Source organism: Pinus tabuliformis, chromosome Q, assembly GCF_031772625.1.
Source record: "Pinus tabuliformis cultivar Carrire ecotype Pingquan chromosome Q, CPIR1, whole genome shotgun sequence".
Taxonomy (NCBI): Eukaryota; Viridiplantae; Streptophyta; class Pinopsida; order Pinales; family Pinaceae; genus Pinus; species Pinus tabuliformis.
Window position 1 is genome coordinate 110,659,089 of NC_142296.1, and position 27,002 is coordinate 110,686,090.

Here is a 27,002-nt window from a genome sequence, read left to right on the forward strand (position 1 = left end):
ACTACAGTGTTGCATGCCTCTGCCCACAATAACAAAGGTAATCCTTAATCATGCAACATGGCCTTGGCCACTCCAACAATATTGTGATTCTTTGTCTCAGCCACCCCATTCTGTTGAGGGTTATGGGGTGCTATCAACCAATGTTGCGAACATTGGCATCGAGATAAAATCGGTAAGGGTCCAGAAAACTAAAAATCGGGAAAATCGGGAAAATATCGGTAAAAAAATCTGCAAACATCGGCAAAATTAAGATACCATAAAAATATTTTTAAAAGTCAGTAAACATCAGTTGGGCCAAAAACTCATGATTTCGAGATAAAATCGGGATGTTATCGAGATGTTCGCGACACTGCAATATCAACTCTATCCTAATGCCCTCCTTCGCACACAAATCCTTTAAGGCATTGGAGACATCTCAATGCTTTGATCTTCTTCCCTGATTGGTTTTCTACCAAGGCCTTAAACTCCATGAATGTGGTTAAGACCCCATCTTTCTTCATAAAAAATATCCAAGTTTTCCAAGACTAAACATCAATAAAATTAACATATTACCTGTGTCTCATAAGAGATGGAGAAGAGAAGGGTCCGCATACATCTTAATGCACCAGCTCCAAAATCTCTTTGGCTCTATTGTCTCAGTCCTAAAAAGAAGTCTTGGCATACTTGCAAAGTGTGCACCCCTTGGACACATTATGTTGATCAAAATTGGATGTTGGTAATCTTGTGGCTATTTGTTGAAGAATCTTTAGCACCCCATGATGCAAGTGTCCCATGCGCCTGTGCAAAAGTTCTCCAACATCTTTGCTTTGTTCACCTCCTACCTTGTTGCTCAAGGCTACGCATGTCTCAACCTACAACATGTAAAGGTTCTTCACCCTCACACCTATTTTGCTTCACTGCTCCAGAAATTAAGTGTTTGAGGTATGCCTTACCTCTATTGAAGATGACATCATATCCCTTGTCCTCAGGTAGCTATTGAAGCAAGATTCTTCTTCAAGCCTGGAACATAGAGGACATCATTGAGATGTGTTAGTTTTTGTAGCATCAGATGTGTTCTAGCCTTGAAATTTTGTGGAGAGGCTAGAATGCATGAGATCTCCAAAATCCAGAAATTGTTTCTGGAAATTCTGCCTAGAAATGACTTAATTAGATTATTAGTCAGTTTTTAAATATTTCCCAAGTCTAAAATTAGGGAATATGACTAATTAATTAGAATTAATTAAGTTATGGTGTGAATGTTCTAGAAACTCACATGGATCGACTTCAAGTTAATCCTAGCCATCGATTAAGATCTAATCTTGGTCGTTGAAGTCTCAACAAAGGATTATAAGAAGAAGTCGATGGGGCTTGGAGAAATCACTTGTGTAGTTCGATTTCATGAGCAGATTGATTTCCTGAGTAGCAGCATTCAGTTGTCAGAGAGAGCCAGAGAAATCGAAGCAGTGAGAGAGGGGCAGGGACAGTGAAGCCGGAGGAAGGATTCCAGTTCCGGTGAGTGCATTTGCAGAGAGGCAGAGGAGCCACAGTGAGGCTGACGCAAAGCAGCGCAGTAGCCTCTAGAGGCAATTTCGAAATTACTGGGGAGAAGCAGAGTTTTAGTGCCAGAAGTTGGGCAGAGGTTCCAAAGGCCAAGAGAGACATTTTCCCAGACAGCAGCAGACCAGACGGCTTGAGGAGAAGTTGTTCCAAGCAGACTGCAGAAGTCACTAAGCTAGAGTGGCGTAGTGACTGCGCAGAACCAGTTTGGACGGCTCAATTTGAGCTGAGGTCAGAGCCCGGATTTGTCTATGGAGTGAGGAAATTCTTCACTAGATTTTTCTTGCCAGTTTTCCTTTGTAGGATCGCTAGTTTCAGCATCCAGTTGTACTCAAATCATTTCACTGTTTCATAATAATAAAACCCTCAACTGCTGCACCGGTTTTCAAATTGGGTTTTTCTAGGGACATTGGTCCAAAAATAATTGTCATTTTATGTGGGTGTGCTAGTATTTTTTCCAAGCGTTTATTTATTCTGTAGTTTATTTGTGTAGGTTGCAATGTGATTGATTAAGTATTTGTTGTAGCGAATAGTAAATAAATTGTTAAGAGTTAATAAAACAATTGGGAGAATTATTTCTAGTTACTGCAATAGGATTCGGGTTTCCGAATTTTCACATGGTATTAGAGCGCAGATGATCAACCGAAGAGCTCAGTAGCGAAGGAAGAGGGAGTTTCGTTGTTCATTGAGGGGCAGTAGGCCGAAACCCCAGAGGCAGCGCAGTCACCTTGGCCAAGAGGTCAAATTTCTTGAGGAGAATCGATTTTTCTGAGAGAATGACACAAAAATTCGCTCTCTCTAGATCAAGGAATTCCAAAGGCAGATGGAGCAGCCAGTATTTTTCACAGAGCAGATTTCTAGCTAGACGCGGTAGTTTTGCAACAACGTGCTAGAGAAAAACTAGCATCGGGTGGAAGAAGAGCACACACTGGGGGGGAAATTTCCTCAGGGAACTTCTAGTCTCAAGAAGTGTGATTTCCCTTGCAGATCAGCAGTCGTTGTGAGCAGATTTTCTCACTCCATAAGGGAGTGCGAATAGCCTAGCAGCAGCCGAGCAGAAGGGAAGATGAGATTTCCGACATTATCTAAGGTGGCCACTGCCAAACTACGAGATCAGGACAGGTTGGATGGTGCTTCCAACTATGTCATCTAGAAGGCAAGGATGTCCTTCCTTCTGGATGAATGTGGCTTGAAACCATTAATAGATGCAATGGTAGTTATCCCCACAAATGCATATCAATTGAAGGAGTACAGAAAAGAGATGGCGCATGCAAAGAGATTGATCCTTGATGGTGTTCGAGATCACATTGTTTCTCATAAAGTTGACAAAGGGACTGCTAGAGAAATGTGGGAGACTCTCACCACGTTGTACTAAGGCACTTCCGAGCAGCGGAAGATGTACTTAGAGGAGAAGTTGAGATTCCCCAGGATGCAGAAAGGGGAACGCATAGACCCCTTCCTCACCAGGATTCAGGAGATTCAGGACCAATTTTCAGCTGTTGGGGTAGCGCCTCAACCCACAGAGCTAGTGCGATTGGCACTAAACGGTGTCTCAAAGGAGTGGTAGGTATTTGTTCAAAGTATATTAGGCAGAGACACCTTACCAAGATGGGACAAGATGTGGGTCCATTTGCAGTAGGAGGAATTGAGACAAGATCTAGTGAAGAGCTCCATTAGTGGCAGCAGCAGCGGATCAAAGCAGGTGAAGGAGGAGGAGAAAGTGGCCCTTGCATCGAAGGGTCCCAGTCAGGTATAGGGGGAGCAGTGAAAGAAGAAGGACCTATCAAAGGTCAAGTGCTTCTAATGTGGTGAGCTTGGTCACTACAGTACCCAGTGTCCTCTCAGGAAGAAGGGCAAGGAGGAGAAGCAGGACTAGCAGGCAACATCAGCAAAGATCGATAAGCTTTCCTCCAAGCTGCAGGAAGACTTCACCATGTTTTCTAATATACCAAAAGGAGTGAAGTGGGGTGACTTGGTGTTGTAGCCCCAGGGTGCTATGATTGGGCAGGGTCCTTAAGGAGTCCACCTCATGGATCCATACCTTGCTATGAGCGCCCACAATATTCAATAGCAGGATGGATCAGTGGCAGTAGATGCAGTCAGATGCCAGAGTGACAGATGCAAAGTCTAGTAGTAGTCAGATGTTGGGGAGCGCAGTGTAGAGTTGGCCGCAGTGCAGGTGGCACAGTGCAGAGTCAACAGCAGCACAGATTCCTCAATGATAGCGCAAATACTAGCAGCAATCAGAGACTCGGGAGACAGATGCATCATACTGAACACAGTTGATTTAGTATTTAGGATGATTTTCAATTGCAGATGTTGCAGTTGCAGCAGCAACAAATGAAGAGGGAGTTGCATTGCAGATGAAGTGTTGGCAGCAATTCAGCAGGGTCAGCAACAACACAGATGCAGTGTATATCAAAGTTGCACAGCAGTTGGTGGGCAGCAGCAGCCAAGCATCAGCAACGTGATAGGAGATGATGCAGAAACAGGGTGTTGTTGAAAGAGGCAACAACTCTAGAACACATTCCTCACTAAGAGGGAGTGTTAGTTTTTGTAGCATCGGATGTGTTCTAGCCTTGAAATTTTGTGGAGAGGCTAGAATGCATGAGATCTCCAAAACCAAGAAATCGTTTCTGGAAATTCCGCCTATAAATGACGTAATTAGATTATTAGTTAGTTTTTAAATATTTTCCTAAGTCTAAACTTAGGGAATATGACCAATTAATCAGAATTAATTAAGTTATGGTGTGAATGTTCTAGAAAATCACACGGATCGACTTCAAGTTAATCCTAACCATTGATTAAGATCTAATCTTGGTCGTTGAAGTCTCAATAGAGGATTATAAGAGGAAGTCGATGGGGCTTGGAGAAATCAGTTGGGCAATTCGATTTCATGAGCAGATCAATTTCCTGAGTAGCATCATTCAATTGTCGGACAGAGAGCCAGAGAAATCGAAGCAGTGAGAGAGGGGCAAGGACAATGAAGTCGGAGGAAGGATTCCAGTTTCGGTGAGTGCATTTGCAAAGAGGTACAGGAGCCACAGTGAAGCTGACGCAGAGCAACACAATAGCTTCTAGAGGCAATCTCAAAATTGTTAGGGAGAAGCAGAGTTTCAATGCCAGAAGCTGGGCAGAGGTTCCAGAAGCCAAGAGAGATTTTCCCAAACAACAGCAGACGAGACGGCTTGAGGAGAAGTTGTTCCGAGCTGAGTGCAGAAGTGACTGCGCTAGAGTGACGTAGTGACTGCACAGAGCCAGTTTGGACAGCTCAATTTGAGCTGAGGTCAGAGCCCGGATTTGCCTCTAGAGTGAGGAAATTCCTCACTAGATTTTTCTTGCCAGTTTTCCTCTTTAGGATTGCCAGTTTCGGCATCCAATTGTACTCAAATTATTTCACTATTGCATAATAATAAAACCCTCAATTGTTGCACTGGTTTTCCCAAGTTGGGTTTTTCCGAGGACATTGGTCCAAAAATAATTGTCATTTTATGTGTGTGTGCTAGTATTTCTTCCAAGTGTTTATTTCTTCCACAGTTTATTTGTGTAGGTTGCAGTGTGATTGATTCATTATTTATTTGTTGTGGCAAATAGTAAATAAATTGTTAAGAATTAATTTAACAATTAGGAGAATTATTTCCAGTTGTTGCAATAGGATTCGGGTTTCCGAATTTTCATAAGATGGAGAGGGCTCTCGGACTCCCTCTCAAAGCTGACATTACCAACTCCCTTAGATGCATACTTGCCATCATCTCCTAGATCGATCTGAAATTGCATGTCCTTCTCTTTCAGTTGGTTGATTACTCCCTGTTCCCGATCATGTGGAAGGAGGCTCTGAAATCAATATACCACATGTTGCTCCCTACTGAGCTTGCCATGCAAGCTATCAATGAGAAATATTTCTCGAACTAAGAAGCAAACCCATTCACCTCAATTGATGTAGCTGCATGTTTCTTACTGGACCTCTTATTCCGATTAGGACACTTAGTACCATAGTGCCCAAACTCATGGCAATGGAAGCACTTGATCTTACTCAGATCCTTCTTCTTCTCACCATTCCGACTGTACTCAGCCTTCCCTTTGCCTTCCAAAGCAAAGTTCTCCTCGTCCTTTGTCTTTGTTTATCTACCATCTCTGGTCCCTTTCCAGATCTCTTCCTGAATGCAGTCAGTCCATAACCTTTCCCAACCAAGAAAATTTTCTTGGCCACTGACAGCATCTTGGAAACTATACCAAGACTTATGAAGTCCTAGTAGAGCAAAGCTCACAAGGTCACTCTCTAGTACAGTGACACCCACACCACCTAGCTCATCTCGAACCTGAGTGAACTTCGAAAGATATGTGACAATGGGCTCTCCTTTGCTCATCCTAATGCTCCTTAGCTTCTCCTTAAGAGCTAGCTTCCTTGCATCACCGACACCCTGAAACAAATCCAAGATGGCTTCGAACATTTATGTTGTCTTCTTCTCATAGAGATGAGGAATAATATGATCTTTGACCCCCTCTAGAATAATCCTCTTTGCCTTGATATCATTCTTAGTATGTTGGGCCAACTGTTGGGGATCTTGAGGTGGTGGTATTTGATTCTTGATAAACTCTCCTACCCCATTATCCTCCAACACTATTGTGATCCTTTGCTTCCATGAGAAGAAGTTCAATGCTCCATATAAACAATGATCTGCTCTCAATCCTTGGTACACCATCATCCTTGTCCAAAGAACTGCTCTTCACAAATATAATCTTTGTTCTTCACAAATCTAATCTCTTAGTGTTGGTCTTTACACTATTCTTTGCTCTGATACCATGTAAATTTTCCTTGAAATTCTGCAACTGCTTGAATGAACAATTTGAAACTAACTTTGATTCACCAAGACACAGAATTTCTCTACTCTAAATAAGTAGCGAAATAGAAGTAGAGATAAAGAAACACAATCACACAAGAACACAATAAATTTTTCCTGGGAACCCAACTAGGAAAATCCACTTCTTTGCTTCAGAATTTATTGATAAAGTTTGAGCAATAAATCTCTTACGAGGTAATATAGTTTCACGAGAAAACACACTTGCTCTCCCTACTTAGACTAAGTTTGAAACACCCTACAAATAACCTTGATCCATCTCCTCTTTCCTTGTGCAGTTTCTCCCTATTTCCTAGCACAAAATGAGCTCCTATTCTTTAGGAATTTACTCCTAAATCCTAGCACAAACCTACAAGGGATTCTCTCTCTCAATTTTTCTTATAGGCTCCTCCTCGATACGCTCTCCTAGAAAGAATCTCTCCTCACACAAATCTCGTGCAAACAATAATGATTAATTGTGCCTTTCATCCTCCTTTTAAGCAATTTGATCATGTTATATCTGGCAAGTACAATTTTAGAACATGAGATGAGTTTGACTTGTTAACTGAGTCGAACTGACTCTCTAACTCGTCCTTGCCTCAATTAGAACTTGAAGCTCCCACTCATACTCTTCTAAATTTGAACTCGCACTTGGAGAACAACATAACTGAGCCTCCAACTCTATGCATGAATAAAATGCTCCATGAACTCGTCCTATCTCCACGAACTCATGCATGCTAAAGGAAGGACTGATCGTGGTCTTTTTTGACTAAGGCACAAGTCAAGAAGACCTTCTCTTGCTACTATTTTCAACAATAAAAATAGAAGTGAGGGGAGAGGATCTATTTATATAAGCCTTCTCCCATTCACTTTAAAAATAAAATGACTAAAAGCCCTACTAACAAGTTCACCTTTGAGTGTTCCATAAGAAAAAGCTTACAAGCCAACCTCATAGCTTGAAAACAAGACAAATATGCCATAAAATCTCACACGTGTAGGAGGGAAATGCTCCAATATTGTGACATCACCCTCTAAGTGAGCTCAATAGGCCCTCAAAATGTGAGACAAGGACTAAGGAGAGCTCCATACTCCAAGAAGTGCTCAAGGATCATGTGCAAGCCATCAAAAGTATCTTCATGCCAAGACGTTATGCCCAAAATTAGCCTACATCACCCTCACATGAGGAAAAGGGGTGACATGGCATCAAATATCTCAAGCATTGGGGCTCCAAGGTGATGTACAAACTCTTAGTTGTCATCTCAAGGATGACCCTTATCATATAGCCTCTAAATGACCCTTATGACCCTTATCATTTCAAGGATGACCCTTATCATATAGGGGCATCATGAGTCCACTGGGCACATCATCAATATCTCCAACGCTAAGCATCATGGGCTCAGCATTTCAACAATTGGGATTCCCTTCGAGCGTCATGCATCATGTGAAGTCCTCAAACAACCGAACGTTTGCTTTGGGTAGGCAATGTTACACCATCAAAGTCAATCTCTCTCTCTCTACACTGGATAGTATGGCATTGGTTTGCCTGCCGAAGAGGTACAGCAATCACCTCTAGAAGCCTCTGTTATTGTGATGTGGACTACCTGACAAAGCCTCCTCAAGATCGGATGTAAATTAATCATCAATGTCTCACACTCTCCAATGCAAAGAGGATGTTCATTGCACTCATCAACTCATGCCAAGTCATCTCCAATTTGAAGCACTCAAAATGCCCTCCTCAAAGTTCCATTTCAAGCGTTATTTCTCCATCATAAGGGGTCGAATTTCTCTTTGGGTAGTTGCGAGGGATAAAAGAGGCAACGTGGTACATCTCATGAGCAAAGGAAAGATCACTACAAGTCAAAGTCACTCCAATGGACCAAGGCTAAAACACAAGCAAGCAAAGTCAAGAGTAAATCATTAAAACGAGCATGGACCAACATCAAGGGATCCATCCACATTTCCTAGCTGTTGGGAGGTGGAAAGGTCCAAATCAAGGAATGTCGAGCAAGAAAAGTAGGTCGTTGGGCCTTTGAAGGCTGCTCAATTTTCCTTTGAGCTATTGCAAGCCAAATTTAAGGGAACATTGGACCTTTGAAGCAAATCGAGCCTCTTTAGGTGGGATGTCACCTATTTTTAAAGATTTGAAGCAATGTAAAATCAAATTATTGTAATGACTCAGTGTCCAAGCCTCATGTGGATGACAAGTCAACCTCTCTTTAAGCTTTCTCAGAAATTTTCTGAGCAAAAGGGGGAGAGATGTTGAGAGCCTCATCTATATATAGAGACCTCATTCTCCTCCTAAACCATTGTGAATTATTGAGGTCATTTTGCCATAATGCAAGAAGATTTGGTGTCAAATTTGAAGTTTCCTTTTACTGGCTATTCTAAATATTTTTCAAAGGCAATTTCATGTTAGTTCAAGTCTACTACAGGGCTATCAAGATCAATCCATTTAAACAGCAACAATGTCACTTAGAGGGAGACATCTAGGGTGAATCTCTCACTGATCCTTTGTTGATGTGTGAGATAAATATTAATTCTCCTTGTTGGGCATGTTGATTTTTAAGGTGCAAGTAAGACGAGCACAATTCTCTGCCAGATAATTACTTCCAATCATACAATTATAACTTTAGCACATTCCCGATCATTAAGCAATTACACTTCAGAAAATTTCAACCATAAATACAGTAGGGCGGTACAGATCACAGCAATACAATGATGCACAAGAGACACAAAAATTTATCCTGGGAAAACCCAAACCAGGGAAAAAACCCAGCAATCTTTTCTTAGGAGAAATTGTCCAATTCAATCATATGTACATCTGAATTTTCCAATCAAAACATAGTCAAGCTGAACACACCAATTTCCAAGTCAAACCTGGTCAAAGGAGAGAGAAAAATCAGACTTTTGTTCAGTTAGTCAAATCTGGTCAACAGGCCAAATTTCAGCCTTTGCTCCTCCTAGTCAACTGGGATCAAAGAGGCGGACAAACAGGTTCGGTCAACATCCAGATTTCTGCCCAAAGATTCGGTCCAATAACCAGTCAAAGATGTCAATTCAAAGCAAACCAAAAAATGCCAAGTCAACGCTGCTCAACTTCAAGTGTCCTCCTCCTTTGCACATGTGAACCAAAGTCTTCTTCTTGGACAGATCCAAGTTGCTGAGATGCCAAATGAGGAGATCCAAATGTCAAGTTGGGGCCAACATAAACAATATTTTATTTCTCATTGACTTTGTTGAATTAAGTACCAACAACAACTACAAAATTTCAACACTCCCTCTTTGCCAGGGAGGTATTTTCCTTGACTTCCACAGATGTACATTTTTTGAATAAAATTTCTCCATTCCAAGGAAGGATTGAATGAGCTCAGCTATGTTGATGAATCCATCCACCTCATGTTCTATACTAGAACCACATGGAAAGCATCCCACATCAGCATCATGCAAAGGAATCTAGTTACCCACTAGACATATCCCCTTTGCAAAGGATCAAGTCAAACACAAGTCAAACCCTTCTTTGGATCCTAGCCTCTTTACTCTTCTAAGATTTTTTGTGCCTCGTTAAAGTCTTATAAAACCATCTTTTAACCTCATGCTCTCCTGCTTATTTTCTTGGAGATGCTTGTCACTCCAGCATACACTCTTGTTAATACTTGCCAGTTTTCATGTAGATGTTCTTAGCACTCCCAATGGCCACTTATATCATTCTATTTTTTGCAGTTCCAATGGTGGACTTTGGTCATTACTGGACATTAATATCTGAATTTAAATTTAAATCCAAATTTAAACAATGCTTGATTAATAAGACTATACCTTCATTGACAGAAACAAAATCTGTTTGTAGAACACATCCACAGTTCCTGCCATGCCTGAAAGACAAACAAGTGGGGGTACCTCTTTAGGACCATAATCATAGTATCGCCACTGTCTCACTCCAATCTGCAGCACACCAATGCTATTGAGCTTACCACTTCCATGGGACGTCACATAAATTGATCCTAAAAATAACTACGTTATGACTAAATTAAAATACTGAACTCATTTATAATGGACAAACATTTAATAAATACCAATAAAACTAATAAATTATAAAATTTCTTGATTTTAGTTGCATGTAGCTGAAACAGCAATGAAATATTCTCTGAAACTGGCAGATACTAAGACAGACAAGAATTGGTTTTTATACAAAATGCTGGGCATTGCAAAGATCACTTTTAAGAGTTAAACTGATCCTTCTCGTCATCAAGTTATTTATGATGATATTCTAAATTGCAACCCTTGAGCCAGAAGAGAATGTTAAAGCTTGCTAGATTAAGAACTAAACTCTGAATTACAAAGAAGGGATCTATTACCAGCAATATTCAGAAGATATTCCCATTACATCAGCATGTAAAATTTCGTATTATTTTTTCTTCTGCAAACTCTATAAACTTTCAAGGAGAATGAATTTTGGATAACATCAGAACCATTCTATCCTGGTGATGGGTCCTGTACGTCGACTACAAATGAATACCGTGGATCAAGTTCCAAACTCAATTTCTTTAAACTATATTCTAATTTATATTGATCTCTTAGCATTTTGTTTTAGTTTTGTTGCTCTTTATGAACTCAATACAAAAGTCCAAAATGGGCAGTTAAGGGGACTGGGTGACTGCAGGAGTTGTTAGGCTTTTGCCAGGCAGAGGAAAATAAAACTGGCAGATTTTCATGTATACAAAATAAGACTCTGTAACATGCCCACCTCTGCATTGTTAAACAAAGTATACTACACTTTCAAAGATGCATAATGCAAAATAGCATCAGCTCCAATGTGATGATTAATAAATTTAAAAGTAGCTCATCAACACACAAGGAAGGTTTATACTTTCATTACAGTTTCCAAAACTAGCACTGGAGAAATTTATAGTCACCCACATAGTTAAAAGAGAAAATGCACATATGAGTCAGAAATCAACATGCTCAAACCTTGGTAAGCATAGAGCCCAAGATTATAAGTTGGCCATATCTGGCAGGTTTCATGTGCAGCATTAATCCCAAAAAAAAAACAGCAACACTTGTCAACTAGAACAGCATTCCACTTTGCACAAAACTCCTACAAACAAAAAATCGCCACTGCATCATTGCACATGGAATCTACCCTCTTCCAATGGTACCAATGGATCACAAGGAATCCTAGCCCATTCACATATACACACAGACAATTCAAGGTAGATTTATTAAACCAATATGATATTCCCTTGTATAATGACCATTTCAACCAGTTTTCCAAGCTCAAATAAACAGGAACAATGATGGACTACACCACCCAACACCAAAATCTGGCAACCCAAATTGATGATTTATCAGTAGACAGGTTACCAGAATTGTACACTGGGGAATTGAGGAGAATATTTTTCATGAGATCATATTGTTCAAACCCAGTAGCATCCAAGATGCAATTCAAAATGTAAGATATGTTGAGGAAAAAAACCGAAGCCGGCAGAGGTATGCCAATAACCATCCTACAAAAACTGGGGAAAACCAGGGTAAGAAATCCATGCCAATATGGAAGATCTCCCACAAGGAATGGATGATAAAAAGGCACGCGGGTTGTGCCACAGGTGTGATAATAAGTGGTCTAAGGATCATAATGCACAGAAAATAGGTTGTTCGTAATTGCAGATACCCGTGTCAACGAAGACAAAGAAGAGGAGCTGATTGAAAAGACCTTTCAGATGCACATCAAGAAGATATAAGAAGCATATTACTTTGTCTAGAGTATCTGTTTTACATACACTAAAGATCAAGGGCTAAATTAGAAAGCAAATGTTGACTGTTTTGATGGACTCAAGAAGCACCGATACTTTTATCCACAAAAAGTTGGCAAGACTGCTTAATTGTTCCCTCTATCCTGTCAAGAATTTCCAAGTCATGACTTCTACTAAAGAAAACGTTTATGCCAGGAAGTGTCACAATGTCAAGTTGATCATGGGAGATTATGAACTAGCAGCAGACATGTATGCCACATACATGGGGGCAGTTGATATGGTCTTCAGAGAGCAATGGTCCTGTTGACCACTATCGGTCAACTACCCATGCAGTACACCACCCTTTTCTTGCAAAAAAGGGGCAGCACCTGATCAACGTGTCCGTGCCATCCAGCAGTCATCAGCAGCTTGATCTATCTAATTGTAAACCCAGTCTGCATATATGAATTGTAAATAATCCTAGCAGATATGAGTCGTTTATGTAATTTGCCTAGATGGACCTAACTTTCTAGTGGTAATCTACGTCCCGGAAGGTTTTTCGTCTCACCGATCCATGGATCGGCAGAGTTTTCCTTCAAACCTGACCCCAAAGCCGGGATGGATTTTGTCATTAGAACTTTAGGAGAATCCTAGTGTGTTGATCTGCTAGATTATCGTTGTGTCGCAGAGCTGGGTGATTTGTGAGGGTCTGTATTAAGTGGGTTTGTCCCCTTGAGATGTAAATTGTAAAAGTCATGATGTAATGTGTCCTGAGGGTCGAAAAATGTTTTAAATCCCCTCATGAGTCCTAAGTCCTAGGTCCTAGGTGATGTTTCCGAAGGCTTAGTTCGATGATCCATTTTAAAATGAATTAAAAAATTAAAAAATGAATAAAAATAATAAAATAATAAAATAAATAAAAATTAAAAAAATGAAATAAATAAAAAATAATAAAAAATTAAAAAAATAAAGCAAAAACCCTAACTAATAAAATAATAATATTTTAAGTGAATAAATCGACGGATGAGATCAAGAGATGTCTTGATCCTCATCAACGGTCGAGATCATTTCTACATGGATCACTCGAACTAGCCGTTGGGATCATTTCCTTTAAATAGGGTGCTAGGAGTCATTTCAATGGAATTGGATCTGTGAGTCTGAGACTGAAGAAGCTCTATTGTAAATCTGTTTCTGGTTAATAAAAGAAGACTTTGGGGTCCATATCTTGCTGGTGTTACTCTCTTGGAATGCTGTGAGATCATTTCATTTTCTGCATATGTTATTTTCAGCCATTAATAATAGCTTTTTGTAGAGTATTGTGAGCACAGGTATCTTGTTCACTTGCTGGGGTTTGAGTGTTGTTAGGGTTTCTGCAGTAATGGCAGGTATCTCCATTACTGTATGAGATCTAGCAGCATTTTTGCCCTCTTTATTGACGGTTGTTTTGAGCTATGCAGAAAACATTTTCTGAAGGAAATTTGTGGGCGTTTGGGGAAGTTCTCGGCTGAACCAGCCAACTCCCGCAAGCATTTTTTGCTGAGCCCAGTTGGATTTGATCCTGGCTCTATCATTTGGTTTATTTTTTTTTTAAGTTTGCATGAGAGATTTTCTGAAGTTCTTCACAGTGACAATCTGAAATTTCTGTTCTTTGAAATGTTTTCCGTGCTTACTGCTGAATCTGGCTGTTAAGGGGCCAAATCTGTAAACTAATCCGCTGTCTTCGGGTTTTTTAAATTAATTAGCTGTTCTAGGGTTTCAAATTCTTGCTCTATTCAGTTTTTATTAGGGTTTTCAGTTTTTGTTTAAGGCGTATATCATTTCTTGGGTGATTTTGTCCATTGCAGATACAGGGTTATCTTTTCAGTGGCAGGGGTTTGTAGTTTTCAAATGCATGCAATCTGTCTTCTGTCTGCCGCCACAAGGAAAAAACACTTTTCTGGAAAATCTGTGGCTATATTTCTTTGGATTTCAGCTACAACACTGAGCGTTACTGGGCGATCTATTTATCAGTGTGCCGGCTGAGCAACTTCTGTGCTAAAGCTATCAGCAGAGGAAGGCCAGAACCTGCAAATCAAATAAATAAATAAACGATATATATGTGTGGCTGGTCTGTGTATGCGCAAGGAAGAAAACCGTCACTTGAGAACCATTCGACGTGAAGCATTTAACACCAAGTAGCAGGTCCAGCCTAAAGCGGAATCGTCCAATTCAGAAGCGCTCAGAATCAATCCGCAGACTTTTCGACTTGAATAACATCGGTGGTTCCAGAACTACCCACGCGTTTTCTTTTTAAATCGCCGCTGTCTGGTGTCCGAAACCGCAGGCCGGTAGATTTAGCAGCAAGGCGTATAGGGTATTAAAGCCGTAAGGCAAATAACAAAAAAGAGGCAGCGTGTAATCATCAGATGAAATATTCCGCTCCAGAAGATCTCAGCTCCAAAATCATAACGAATGGTCGAGCGTCCCACGGGTTTTGGCCACCAGCGCAGGTAAATTTTTTACGCACCAGCAAGTTGAAGCAGTTCAACGTAAAGCCCAGCATATATTGGTAGCACGTAAATCGAATTTTCGCGTTCTGTGGTCATCTGCGTGGCAAAGGGTTCAATCTTCGGGTCAGGTATCGTTTCCATCTTGCCAACGTAAGACTGTTGTGTTCTTTTCCCTTTCTGCCTGAAGCTTTGCGTGAGTTATGTGTGCGGATTAGGGTTTCCTGAGATATTCATTGCCTGTTACGATTTTCATGAATTGTATTTTGATTGAAATCAACGACGGTTAAGCCCAGGTAAGCGTAGTTTTTAGTTACGTTTTCATTTTTTTTTAGTTATGGTTTCATTCTTAGGTCATGAGTTAATACGTTTAGATTTTTAGATTCGTTGTTTTATAAAAAATAAAAAAGGTTCATGTTAGATTTTGTAATTCTTCTTTTTTTTTGTGTTTGTTTTAAAGTTTTAATTTTAGTTTTTTTATTTAAATTAACGTAGATGTAACTTAGATTTGATTTTAATTTTTAGTTTAGTTTAGAGTTTTTTTTTTTTTTTATAGATTTTAATTTTATGTTTTATTTTTTGTTTTAAAATATAAAAAAATAAAAAATTTCTTTAGATTTTAGATTTAGTTTTAAATTTTCATAGTTTAGATTTTTTTTTAGTTTTAATATAAAAAATAAAAAATATTTTTAATGAGTTTTTTTTTAGGACTTTATTTTGTTTAGATTTAAATTATAAAAAAAAAATATATATATATATTGGAAAATTCTCTTCGTCAGATCCAGCCATTTTCGGGATTTATCATCTTTCATGCTGAGATCTAAATTTTCAAGCCGAGATGCGAAATTGATATCTAGTTAATAATTCTTAATTTTGCTGTTGTTTAAAGCATTGATCAAAATCTGGATATCATTGTTGAGGTTTGGTCATTACAAGGCTTTGTGGTTTTAACAGATATCTTGCTTTTAATGATAAATGATTGTTGTTTATGGTCCATATTTTTACAAGTAATCATCTTTTAAGGCACTGGTCTGCTAAATTAATCAAATCCATCTAGTGCTTTTCATATCGTGTCTCGTGTCTCCCAACCAACTGGTCGACAGTTGGTCTCATCATTTCGCAGGGTCTACCCCCCTTAGCCGCGGGAGATAGGCTTAAACGGAGGGATCGGGGATCAGAGTGACAGCCCCCGGTCTGAGCGTTGTCGTGTCAATCCGCGCGACAACATTTTTTGGCGCCGTTGCCGGGGATAGAGTTTTTCTGTCCTTGGTGTTTCAACATCTTTTCATCATTCATCGTTCATCTGTCTATCATTCGTTTGAGCCGACAGCGCCAACATTTTTTGGCGCCGTTTTTCTGTTCCTGGAGTTTCATCAATCATTCATCTTCTCATCGTTCTCATCTCTCATTTGAGCTGGCAGATTCGACCTTTAAGGTTATCATTTTGATCTTTTATTGCCTTATTTTTCGCCATATCATCAGCATATCTTCGGTGTGTTTCTTGTTTGGGTGGCGACTCCACTTTCTTATTTTTCCCAGACAAGAAGCCTCCCGCACATCTGTTTGTTGATTACTTTTTGGATCCTAGAATCAGATTCATTGTTGAAGTGGCGACTCCACTTCTTTCATCTCTCAATTTTCTTGAGCAGAAATCTCTTTCTATCATCCATTTGATCCCTTATTGTTCATCATGGATTATTCATGTAAACCGTGTCATTTTACTGATAATCTCCATGATCTTCCGAAAGAGGCCGTTGGTAAATTATTTAAGTTCTTGGGTGATGATTCGGTCACTGTTGGACAGCATTTAAACAGGTTTACTTGTGTAATGATCTTATATTGTAGATTTCCTCAATATAATCATGAAGATTTCAAGATGCATCTATTTGTCCATTCTTTAGAGGGTGATGCCTTGAATTGGTTTAATAATTTTCCTAATGATTTTTTCACTTCTTTACAAGACATTCTCAATGCTTTTAAAGATAGATATGATAGTCCAAACAGCTTGCCTTCTGCCTCTAAAATTGTGCAACAGAATGAAAGTAATTTGATAAGAGGTCCAACTAAAAGATCCCAAGACGATTCATCATCTCAGAATGTGTCATCCACCGAAAATATTGCAGATCAAGCTCATGATAGTGAAAAATCAGGGACAAATGACAATGAAAGGGAAGAGCAAAAACAAATTTTACGAGATCTAATGATGTTGGTAAGAAATATGGAAATCAATCAAACTAATTATATCAATGATGTGAAAACTTTATGCACCCACCTGGAAAAACGTAATAGGGAGATTGAAGTCACGCAAAATCAGCATGCTAAAGAAATTGAGGCCATAAAAACTAATTATGAAACAGAAATTAGAATCATGCATAGCAAGCTGTCAGGATTAGAGGAAAATATGGTGACCATGAAAGCTGATCATGATAGGGAAATTGATTCTATGCAAAACAAGTTATTAACTATGGATGAGGAAATGACTATCATGACGTTCAATCATAATAATCAGTTGGCTGACATGCAAGCAAATCATGAAGAAGAAATAAACTCCATGCAGCATTGCTTGAGGGACATAAAGGAAGAGAATGTTAAAATAATAAAAGATATGGAAGAGCATCATGCCAGACAAATCAGTGCTATTAAGGTTGAACACTCTAGTCAGATGGATGCCATTAAAATACAGGTTCAAAAGTTTCAACAATGGTCAGATGATAAGAAAAACCTGGAAACATCAACAAATCAGGAGCCTTCTCACTTGTTGCAACAAGCTCCATCTTATTATGAGGAGGTTATTGATTCAATTGAAAGATGGTTAATTGAAGGTGATCCGGATAGACTTAAGAATGATAAAGATCAGATGCGGGCTAAAGAAAGACATATCACGCATACTTCATCTGATAGTTTTGAAACAGAAAGTTCCAGATCATCAGTAATTCAACCTGCCAGAAAGAAAAAGCGCAAGAGAAAGAAAATAAGAAGAAGATTTGACGCATCAGACGGCCGCGAGCAGCTTGATTTTCGGATAGGAAAGAGTCCTACCATATGCAAAATTGGACATGGCACATCCGACAAGCAGCCGACAGATTTGCCTGAAAGCAGGCAAATGCTCAGTATGCACTTTATTGAACACATCTGATGCCATGGGGCATCTTTTGTATCGTATTTCTAACCCTACTCCTTGTTTTTCCGCATTTTCATTTCTGCTTTAGATAGTTAATAAATGAAGAGCTTTTATCTTTCTTGTGCTTAATGTATATGATGATTTTTGGATGGATGCTACTTATTTTTGTGTTGTATGGATGCAGATTCTAGATTCTCACATTCCTGCAAGCAGCAACGTGTCCCCAAGTAGAGCCAGATGTTGACCACTATCGGTCAACTACCCATGCAGTACACCACCCTTTTCTTGCAAAAAAGGGGCAGCACCTGATCAACGTGTCCGTGCCATCCAGCAGTCATCAGCAGCTTGATCTATCTAATTGTAAACCCAGTCTGCATATATGAATTGTAAATAATCCTAGCAGATATGAGTCGTTTATGTAATTTGCCTAGATGGACCTAACTTTCTAGTGGTAATCTACGTCCCGGAAGGTTTTTCGTCTCACCGATCCATGGATCAGCAGAGTTTTCCTTCAAATCTGACCCCAAAGCCGGGATGGATTTTGTCATTAGAACTTTAGGAGAATCCTAGTGTGTTGATCTGCTAGATTATCGTTGTGTCGCAGAGCTGGGTGATTTGTGAGGGTCTGTATTAAGTGGGTTTGTCCCCTTGAGATGTAAATTGTAAAAGTCATGATGTAATGTGTCCTGAGGGTCGAAAAATGTTTTAAATCCCCTCATGAGTCCTAAGTCCTAGGTCCTAGGTGATGTTTCCGAAGGCTTAGTTCGATAATCCATTTTAAAATGAATTAAAAAATGAATAAAAATAACAAAATAATAAAATAAATAAAAATTAAAAAAATGAAATAAATAAAAAATAATAAAAAATTAAAAAAATAAAGCAAAAACCCTAACTAATAAAATAATAATATTTTAAGTGAATAAATCGACGGATGAGATCAAGAGATGTCTTGATCCTCATCAACGGTCGAGATCATTTCTACATGGATCACTCGAACTAGCCGCTGGGATCATTTCCTTTAAATAGGGTGCTAGGAGTCATTTCAATGGAATTGGATCTGTGAGTCTGAGACTGAAGAAGCTCTATTGTAAATCTGTTTCTGGTTAATAAAAGAAGACTTTGGGGTCCATATCTTGCTGGTGTTACTCTCTTGGAATGCTGTGAGATCATTTCATTTTCTGCATATGTTATTTTCAGCCATTAATAATAGCTTTTTGTAGAGTATTGTGAGCACAGGTATCTTGTTCACTTGCTGGGGTTTAAGTGCTGTTAGGGTTTCTGCAGTAATGGCAGGTATCTCCATTACTGTATGAGATCTAGCAGCATTTTTGCCCTCTTTATTGACGGTTGTTTTGAGCTATGCAGAAAACATTTTCTGAAGGAAATTTGTGGGCGTTTGGGGAAGTTCTCGGCTGAACCAGCCAACTCCCGCAAGCATTTTTTGCTGAGCCCAGTTGGATTTGATCCTGGGTCTATCATTTGGTTTTTTTTTTTTTTTAAGTTTGCATGAGAGATTTTCTGAAGTTCTTCACAGTGACAATCTGAAATTTCTGTTCTTTGAAATGTTTTCCGTGCTTACTGCTGAATCTGGCTGTTAAGGGGCCAAATCTGTAAATTAATCCGCTGTCTTCGGGTTTTTTAAATTAATTAGCTGTTCTAGGGTTTCAAATTCTTGCTCTATTCAGTTTTTATTAGGGTTTTCAGTTTTTGTTTAAGGCGTATATCATTTCTTGGGTGATTTTGTCCATTGCAGATACAGGGTTATCTTTTCAGTGGCAGGGGTTTGTAGTTTTCAAATGCATGCAATCTGTCTTCTGTCTGCCGCCACAAGGAAAAAAACACTTTTCTGGAAAATCTGTGGCTATATTTCTTTGGATTTCAGCTACAACACTGAGCGTTACTGGGCGATGTATTTATCAGTGTGCCGGCTGAGCAACTTCTGTGCTAAAGCTGTCAGCAGAGGAAGGCCAGAACCTGCAAATCAAATAAATAAATAAACGATATATATGTGTGGCTGGTCTGTGTATGCGCAAGGAAGAAAACCGTCACTTGAGAACCATTCGACGTGAAGCATTTAACACCAAGTAGCAGGTCCAGCCTAAAGCGGAATCGTCCAATTCAGAAGCGCTCAGAATCAATCCGCAGACTTTTCGACTTGAATAACATCGGTGGTTCCAGAACTACCCACGCGTTTTCTTTTTAAATCGCCGCTGTCTGGTGTCTGAAACCGCAGGCCGGTAGATTTAACAGCAAGGCGTATAGGGTATTAAATCCGTAAGGCAAATAACAAAAAAGAGGCAGCGTGTAATCATCAGATGAAATATTCCGCTCTAGAAGATCTCAGCTCCAAAATCATAACGAATGGTCGAGCGTCCCACGGGTTTTGGCCACCAGCTCAGGTAAATTTTTTACGCACCAGCAAGTTGAAGCAGTTCAACGTAAAGCCCAGCATATATTGGTAGCACGTAAATTGAATTTTCGCGTTCTGTGGTCATCTGCGTAGCAAAGGGTTCAATCTTCGGGTCAGGTATCGTTTCCATCTTGCCAGCGTAAGACTGTTGTGTTGTTTTCTCTTTCTGCCTGAAGCTTTGCGTGAGTTATGCGTGCGGATTAGGGTTTCCCTGAGATATTCATTGCCTGTTACGATTTTCATGAATTGTATTTTGATTGAAATCAACGACGGTTAAGCCCAGGTAAGCGTAGTTTTTAGTTACGTTTTCATTTTTTTTTAGTTATAGTTTCATTCTTAGGTCATGAGTTAATACGTTTAGATTTTTAGATTCGTTGTTTTATAAAAAATAAAAAAGGTTCATGTTAGATTTTGTAATTCTTTTTTTTTTTTTTGTGTTTGTTTTAAAGTTTTAATTTTAGTTTTTTAATTTAAATTAACGTAGATGTAACTTAGATTTGATTTTAATTTTTAGTTTAGTTTAGAGTTTTGTTTTTTTTTATAGATTTTAATTTTATGTTTTATTTTTTGTTTTAAAATATAAAAAATAAAAAATTTCTTTAGATTTTAGATTTAGTTTTAAATTTTCATAGTTTAGATTTTTTTTAGTTTTAATATAAAAAATATTTTTAATGAGTTTTTTTTTAGGACTTTATTTTGTTTAGATTTAAATTTTATATAAAAAAAAAAAAAAAAAAGTATAAAAAAAAAAAAAAAAAAAAATTGGAAAATTCTCTTCGTCAGATCCAGCGATTTTTGGGATTTATTATCTTTCATGCTGAGATCTAAATTTTCAAGCCAAGATGCGAAATTGATATCTGGTTAATAATTCTTAATTTTGCTGTTGTTTAAAGCATTGATCAAAATCTGGATATCATTGTTGAGGTTTGGTCATTACAAGGCTTTGTGGTTTTAACAGATATCTTGCTTTTAATGATAAATGATTGTTGTTCATGGTCCATATTTTTACAAGTAATCATCTTTTAAGGCACTGGTCTACTAAATTAATCAAATCCATCTAGTGCTTTTCATATCGTGTCTCGTGTCTCCCAACCAACTGGTCGACAGTTGGTCTCATCATTTCGCAGGGTCTACCCCCCTTAGCCGCGGGAGACAGGCTTAAACGGAGGTATCGGGGATCAGAGTGACAGCCCCCGGTCTGAGCGTTGTCGTGTCAATCCGCGCAACAACAGGTCCAAACACTGTGCTTTTGCTTTGAACCTAGATAAACTCCTCATCAGGTTCAAATCAACATATAGGTGTTACCAACTCAATGGGTTCATACCCTTCCAACACAAGTTGTTAGCTCACATCAAATGGTCAACTATTCAGGAATAAAGAGAGCATAATAATGGTAAGGTGTTATGCTATTCATGCAAATGAAGAACCTGGTTCAGTAGCACTTGAGTTACAAAGTGTCCTTGAAAATCATTCTAGAGTATTTGATGAACCACAAGGCTTCCAACCCAGCAATAGGTGGATCAGCCTTCTTTGCAACCAATAATCTTGGTCAACAAAAAGGATGTATCTTTCAGATTGGGTCAAATTTAGGACTATGATAATATCAATATAAAGAATAAGTTCTTCATTCCATAAGTTGTTGGATGAGCTTCGTGAACAGATTTATTTTTCTTGTCTTCGTGTTAGGAAACAAATACCAAAATAGCCTCTAAATATAAAGAGAAGAAACTCGACGCCATTACAAATAGACACAAGAATGAAAGATAAGCCTCTTCAAGGGGGCAACCTTCTTTTACAAAAAAACAAATGCACAAGAATGACATAAATTAGATCTTCTCAATATATATATATATATATACACGTGTGTGTGTGTGTGTCCATCATAGAATATTTCCAGATCCCAATATACCCAATGCCAGATAGCTGCCAAAAAGCACAGGCCAGAAAATGATTTCAATATCGTGAATGGTCCTCGTTCTACTATTGATATTTACGATGTCAACATGTTGAAGAAAGTGTAACTAGTCTTCATAAATGTAATTTTGACATTTGCATTTATTCAAGAAAAGAGAAATTATTTTTATATTATTTGTCAATGAGTTTCTTGCTCATTGAAGTAGGTCAAGCACATGTTTAAGTGCTTCTAGGAAGTCAAAAGGTCAATGTATTTATGTAAGACCCTTAGAGGGCATGTTACACTATGTATAAAAATTGTATAAGGTCAAAGGAATACCTCCAAGCCAAGTGCAAGTCCTCTCCATGCAGCAATGTCCTCCAAAAGAAGCTAAACGATGAAAATAATGAAGAAACAGTCAAGTCAGCCTAAAGACATCATGTCGGCCTAATGTCGGCCTAAAGGAGGGACAGTCCTCTATATATAGAGGCTGTCCACTCCCTCTCAACATCCAACAAGCATCTCTGAAATCAGCGAGGATAGAAGCTGAGAAGAAGTGAAGGGAAAACAAGTCTAAAGGGTCTCCAAAGTGCAGCGAAGACAGGAGAAGGTAAAGCAAAGATATAGGACTGTTTCTAGGGCTAGAAACAGTCACACTTGCGAAGAAAAAGAGGGTAAACCTGCAGTATAATAGCAGCTAGAGAACAGTCCAAGAATCATCATTGTTTGGGTGAGATATTACGCCTACTAGGCCTCCCAAGTCAAGCGAAGAAGTCTCTCTCTCTACCAGGGTGAAAGGACCCTAATTCTCTAAGGGTACCCTCCACATGTGGGAAAAACTAGGGCAGCAGAACAGTATTACAGTCATACCTCAAGAAGGAACTTGTTTGGTCAACAAAAGGAGGAGTTTACTTGAGTAAAGGATAGAAGAAGAACATCTCTTCTAGAAGGCTCACTCGAGGAAGGTCTATCTCTAGACAAGCAGCAGAGAAGGAGGACAAAGTGTTGGGGAGCAAAGTGTGGGAAGGAGGAAGTCTATGTGCCGGGAACAAAGTGCAAAATAGAGGAAGGATTTGACTTGTGCTTGGAGGACATCCTAGTCAAGGGTCCAGGGTTTGGCATTGATCAATAAGAAGCTTCAATAAGAGAAACATACCAAAGGGTTTTCCTCTCTAAGAGAGAAAGGTTTTTGCCCTGGCAGAGAGCCAACATCTGTGTTCTTGTCCTTATGTTTTTGGTAGTTGTTTGATGAAACACACACATTAATAAGAAGAAGAAGATCAAGCTAAGATAATTGTAAAGTGCTTCACAAATTGTTATCAAGTCAAGGAGAATCCTAATATACATCATTGCCCTTGATTCTTCAACAGAACAAAGGATTGAAGCATCACTGTATCTATTCCTCTTCCAACAGATTTGATCAAATTTGGAGAAATCTTTTTCATTATTACAGTGGATCCTTTGGTTGACATGGTTTATATACACACACACACATTCTGAGGAGATCTAAAATTACAATCATCTTATGTCATTCTTGTACATTTGTTTTAATGTAAAAGAAGGTTGCCCCCTTGAAGAGGCTTATTTTTCATTATTGGGTCTATTTGTCAAGGCATCAAGCTTCTTCTCTTTATATTTTCAGGTTATTTTGGTATTTGTTTCCTAACATCAAGACAAGATAAATAAATATGCACATGAAGCTCATCCAACAACTTATGGAGTGGGGAACTTATTTTTTATATTAATATAATCTAGTCCTAAATTTGACCCAATCTGAATGATCCATCTAGAGAGAGAGAGAAACAAAAGGTATAATTGCAATTAAAGGGTCTAGCTGACAACATTAATATGACAATAAAAATATAACTCACTATCTAGGGCTTTACATGGGGATTTATGCTTAACATGCCCTTCCCCTTCAAACAAGTGTTGTCCTCAACAGTTGACTTATTGCATTCTGCATGAATAATTCATCTTCCCATATCGCCTTTTCCACTTGATGAGGTACTTAGTAATTGCTCGAGCACAATTGCTTAACACTTGTTTCAAGGATTGTTTCTAGTTCTAGTATGATATTCCCTTCTTCATTAATCTTTGGTAAAATAGTTTGAACTGGTATTTTGTCACCAATTACTTTCTTTAAGCAAGAAGCATGGTAAAATAGTTTGGACTAGGATCTTGTCACCAATTACCTTCTTTAACCAAGAAAGATGGAAGATTGGATGTACAAGTGAAGATGGAGGCAACTCCAATTTGTAAGTTATCCTTCTAATCCTCTATAACACCTTATAGGAACCATAATACTTGGGTGCTAATTTGTTGTCCTTCTTTTGTTGCTTGAGCGACATCTGTTTGTATGGTTGTAGTCTCAAAATGTTAAAATTGGCAACTAGGGCCAAACTCCATGTGGGTCATCTTATCAATGGCAGCTGATTTTTTCTTGGATCCCTCTCATTGAGAGGTGTAGGATTGATCTAAAAATCATCCGATTTCAATAAGTATTCATGGAGATATGAATTTATTTGTGTTATGGGACAATTAGTCAAGGTCGGCTAGCAACCAAATAAACCCCACTTGTGCTCAATGTTTTAGTATAAATAGAGGTGGCCTTCAAGTCATTTCAACACACTTGGGATCTCTTCCTCTCTACTTTTCTTTGGGTTTTAGTAGGAGGAGAGATCCTAAGGGATAACGATGCCCTAATCTAGAGGGAGTTCCCTAGGCTCTACGCTGCCCTAATGAAGAAGCCCTAAACGCAGGAAGAAATGGAGATCTAGCACAGTGAAGGAGGCCTAACGCTACCCTATGGAGAAGCCCTAACGCTGCCCTATGGAGAAGCCCTAACGCTGCCCTACGAAGAAGTAATAATATGCAGCGATGGAAATGAAGGCAGAAACCCTAGCCGCAGGTCTAAGGAGAAGAGATGCCCTAAACCTAGTTGCTACGTTGCCTAATGGAGATGGCACCTAAACGTTGTCCTAGAAGAAGTGCTCTACACATGGAATGCCCTTGTTGTCATGAAAGGAAAAGCCCTTATCCTATACGCAGTCATGAAAGGAATACCATTGCTGTCATGGAAGGAATGCTCTCACATGTAAACGCTGAGATAAAGAAGCCACACCTTTAGCTATCCTTAATGTTGTTCTAAATAAGGATGCTCTATCTGCGGTTTGGATTGAATCACAGTCGTGAATGATAGATCCAAGTCTTATGATGAATGTTGTAACATTATAGACAGCACAGTATATGACAGCAAGATGTATGGTGCAGCAATGGTGCAACAGTATGGTCAGCAAGAAGCATGGTGCAACAGCGGGACAGCAATGCTACATGGTGCTGCAATGATAAACAATGGGACAGCAAAGGCAACTTGGTGAAGTATGGTGTAGTAGTGGGACAGCAATGCTACATAGTGCTGCAATTATAAGCAATGGGACAGCAAAAGCAACTTGGTGAAGTATGGTGCAGCAGTGGGACAGCAATGCTACATGGTGCTGCAATGATAAGCAATGGGATAGCAAAGGCAACTTGGTGAAGTATGGTGCAGCAGTGGGACAGCAATGCTACATGGTGCTGCAATGATAAGCAATGGGACAGCAAAAGCAACTTGGTGCAGTATGGTGCAGCATATGGTACAGCAATGGGACAGCAATGGTCAATGGCATATAGTGCACAACGGGATAGCAATGGTCAATGGCATATAGTGCACAACGGGACAGCAATGGTACAATGGTACAACATGGGACAACTAATATTTAGTGCAACAAATTCATGGTGCTGTTATGGTATGGCAAAGCACAACGGGACAGCCATGACATTGTGCAGCAGTGGCACAATGGTACAGCAATATGCAAGGGACAGCAAACTAACATTGGGACAGCTGTATGGTACTTAGCAACAAGTACACCAAGCATGCAATGGTACAGCAAGCATGCAAGGGACAACAAACAATCAATGGGATAGATAATATGGACAACATGGTTCAATCATGACACGTGGGACAGCAGTACAGCATTAGGTGCAGCAGTCATAAGGTCCAGCATTGTGATGATGGGTGCAGCATGGTGAGGTGCAGCATGACGACGAGATGCAGCACGATGATAGGTGAAGGAGTCACCTTGGAGAATCAGTTGAAGCACCATGTCTTCAATTGATCTCATGTATCATCTTCTTAGAGATGACCTATGCTCTCATCTAGATAAGTTGAAGTGTTGACTTCAGTTGTAAATGTACTATCTCTCTCTGTTGAACTATTAAAGAACATATAAGAAGAATTCATCAAGGGTTTCCCCACATTAGGGTTTGTCCCTGGCTAGCACCACATCTTGTGTCCTCTTGTCTTGGCTTGTCTTTTGCGATTTATATTTATGTTCTATCTGTAGTTTACTTTAATGCTGATGTGATTGCTAATCTAGAAAAGATATTGAGCTAACTGTGAAAATTGAAATAAATTGCTCTAGCATAGAACATACCTAAACTTAACATGGTATCAGAGTTGAGGTGAAGACAAAGCCCAAGCAAGAGTGAAAGAGCAATCACCGAAGACAATTGGGAAAGGACAAAAGGATCAATGGATTCCTCATCCCTCTTCTAGTTCACCAAGGGTGAAGTCAAAGCAGAGAAAATTATCAGAATGGCGCAGCGGAAGTTTCTGATGGCCTACCTAAAGATCACTTCTATTGGAAGTCCGGATCTAAGGATGGAAGGAAAGGCAGTTCGGCCATTATGCGAAGGAATGTCTGACTGGTAAGGACACATCACTTGATGATGATAACAATCATTCCAAGGACATCTTCAATGATCAGAGGAATGAGAGGTAATGCAGGTCATCAAGGATACAACGGACTCTTCAATGAAAGCAAGGAACCCCAGGTAAGAAGAACCAAATGTTGTTTCTGATAAGATAAAGAAGCGTTATCTTGTATTGGCCCTCTCCTTCAGATTCTTTGGGAATCTGGCTTATTGATTGCAGTGCTTCAAGACACCTCATC

General features: G+C 39.2%; 1 pseudogene across 1 annotated transcript in view; it reads right to left on the reverse strand.

Moving 5' to 3' along the window:
• Positions 1 to 27,002, reverse strand: part of LOC149218475 (uncharacterized) — a 374,924-nt pseudogene that overhangs the window by 328,049 nt on the left and 19,873 nt on the right. The window contains exon 2 of the transcript XR_016249178.1: positions 10,188 to 10,313. The product of XR_016249178.1 is annotated as an uncharacterized LOC149218475 (transcript). The remainder of the gene's footprint in view (positions 1 to 10,187; positions 10,314 to 27,002) is intronic.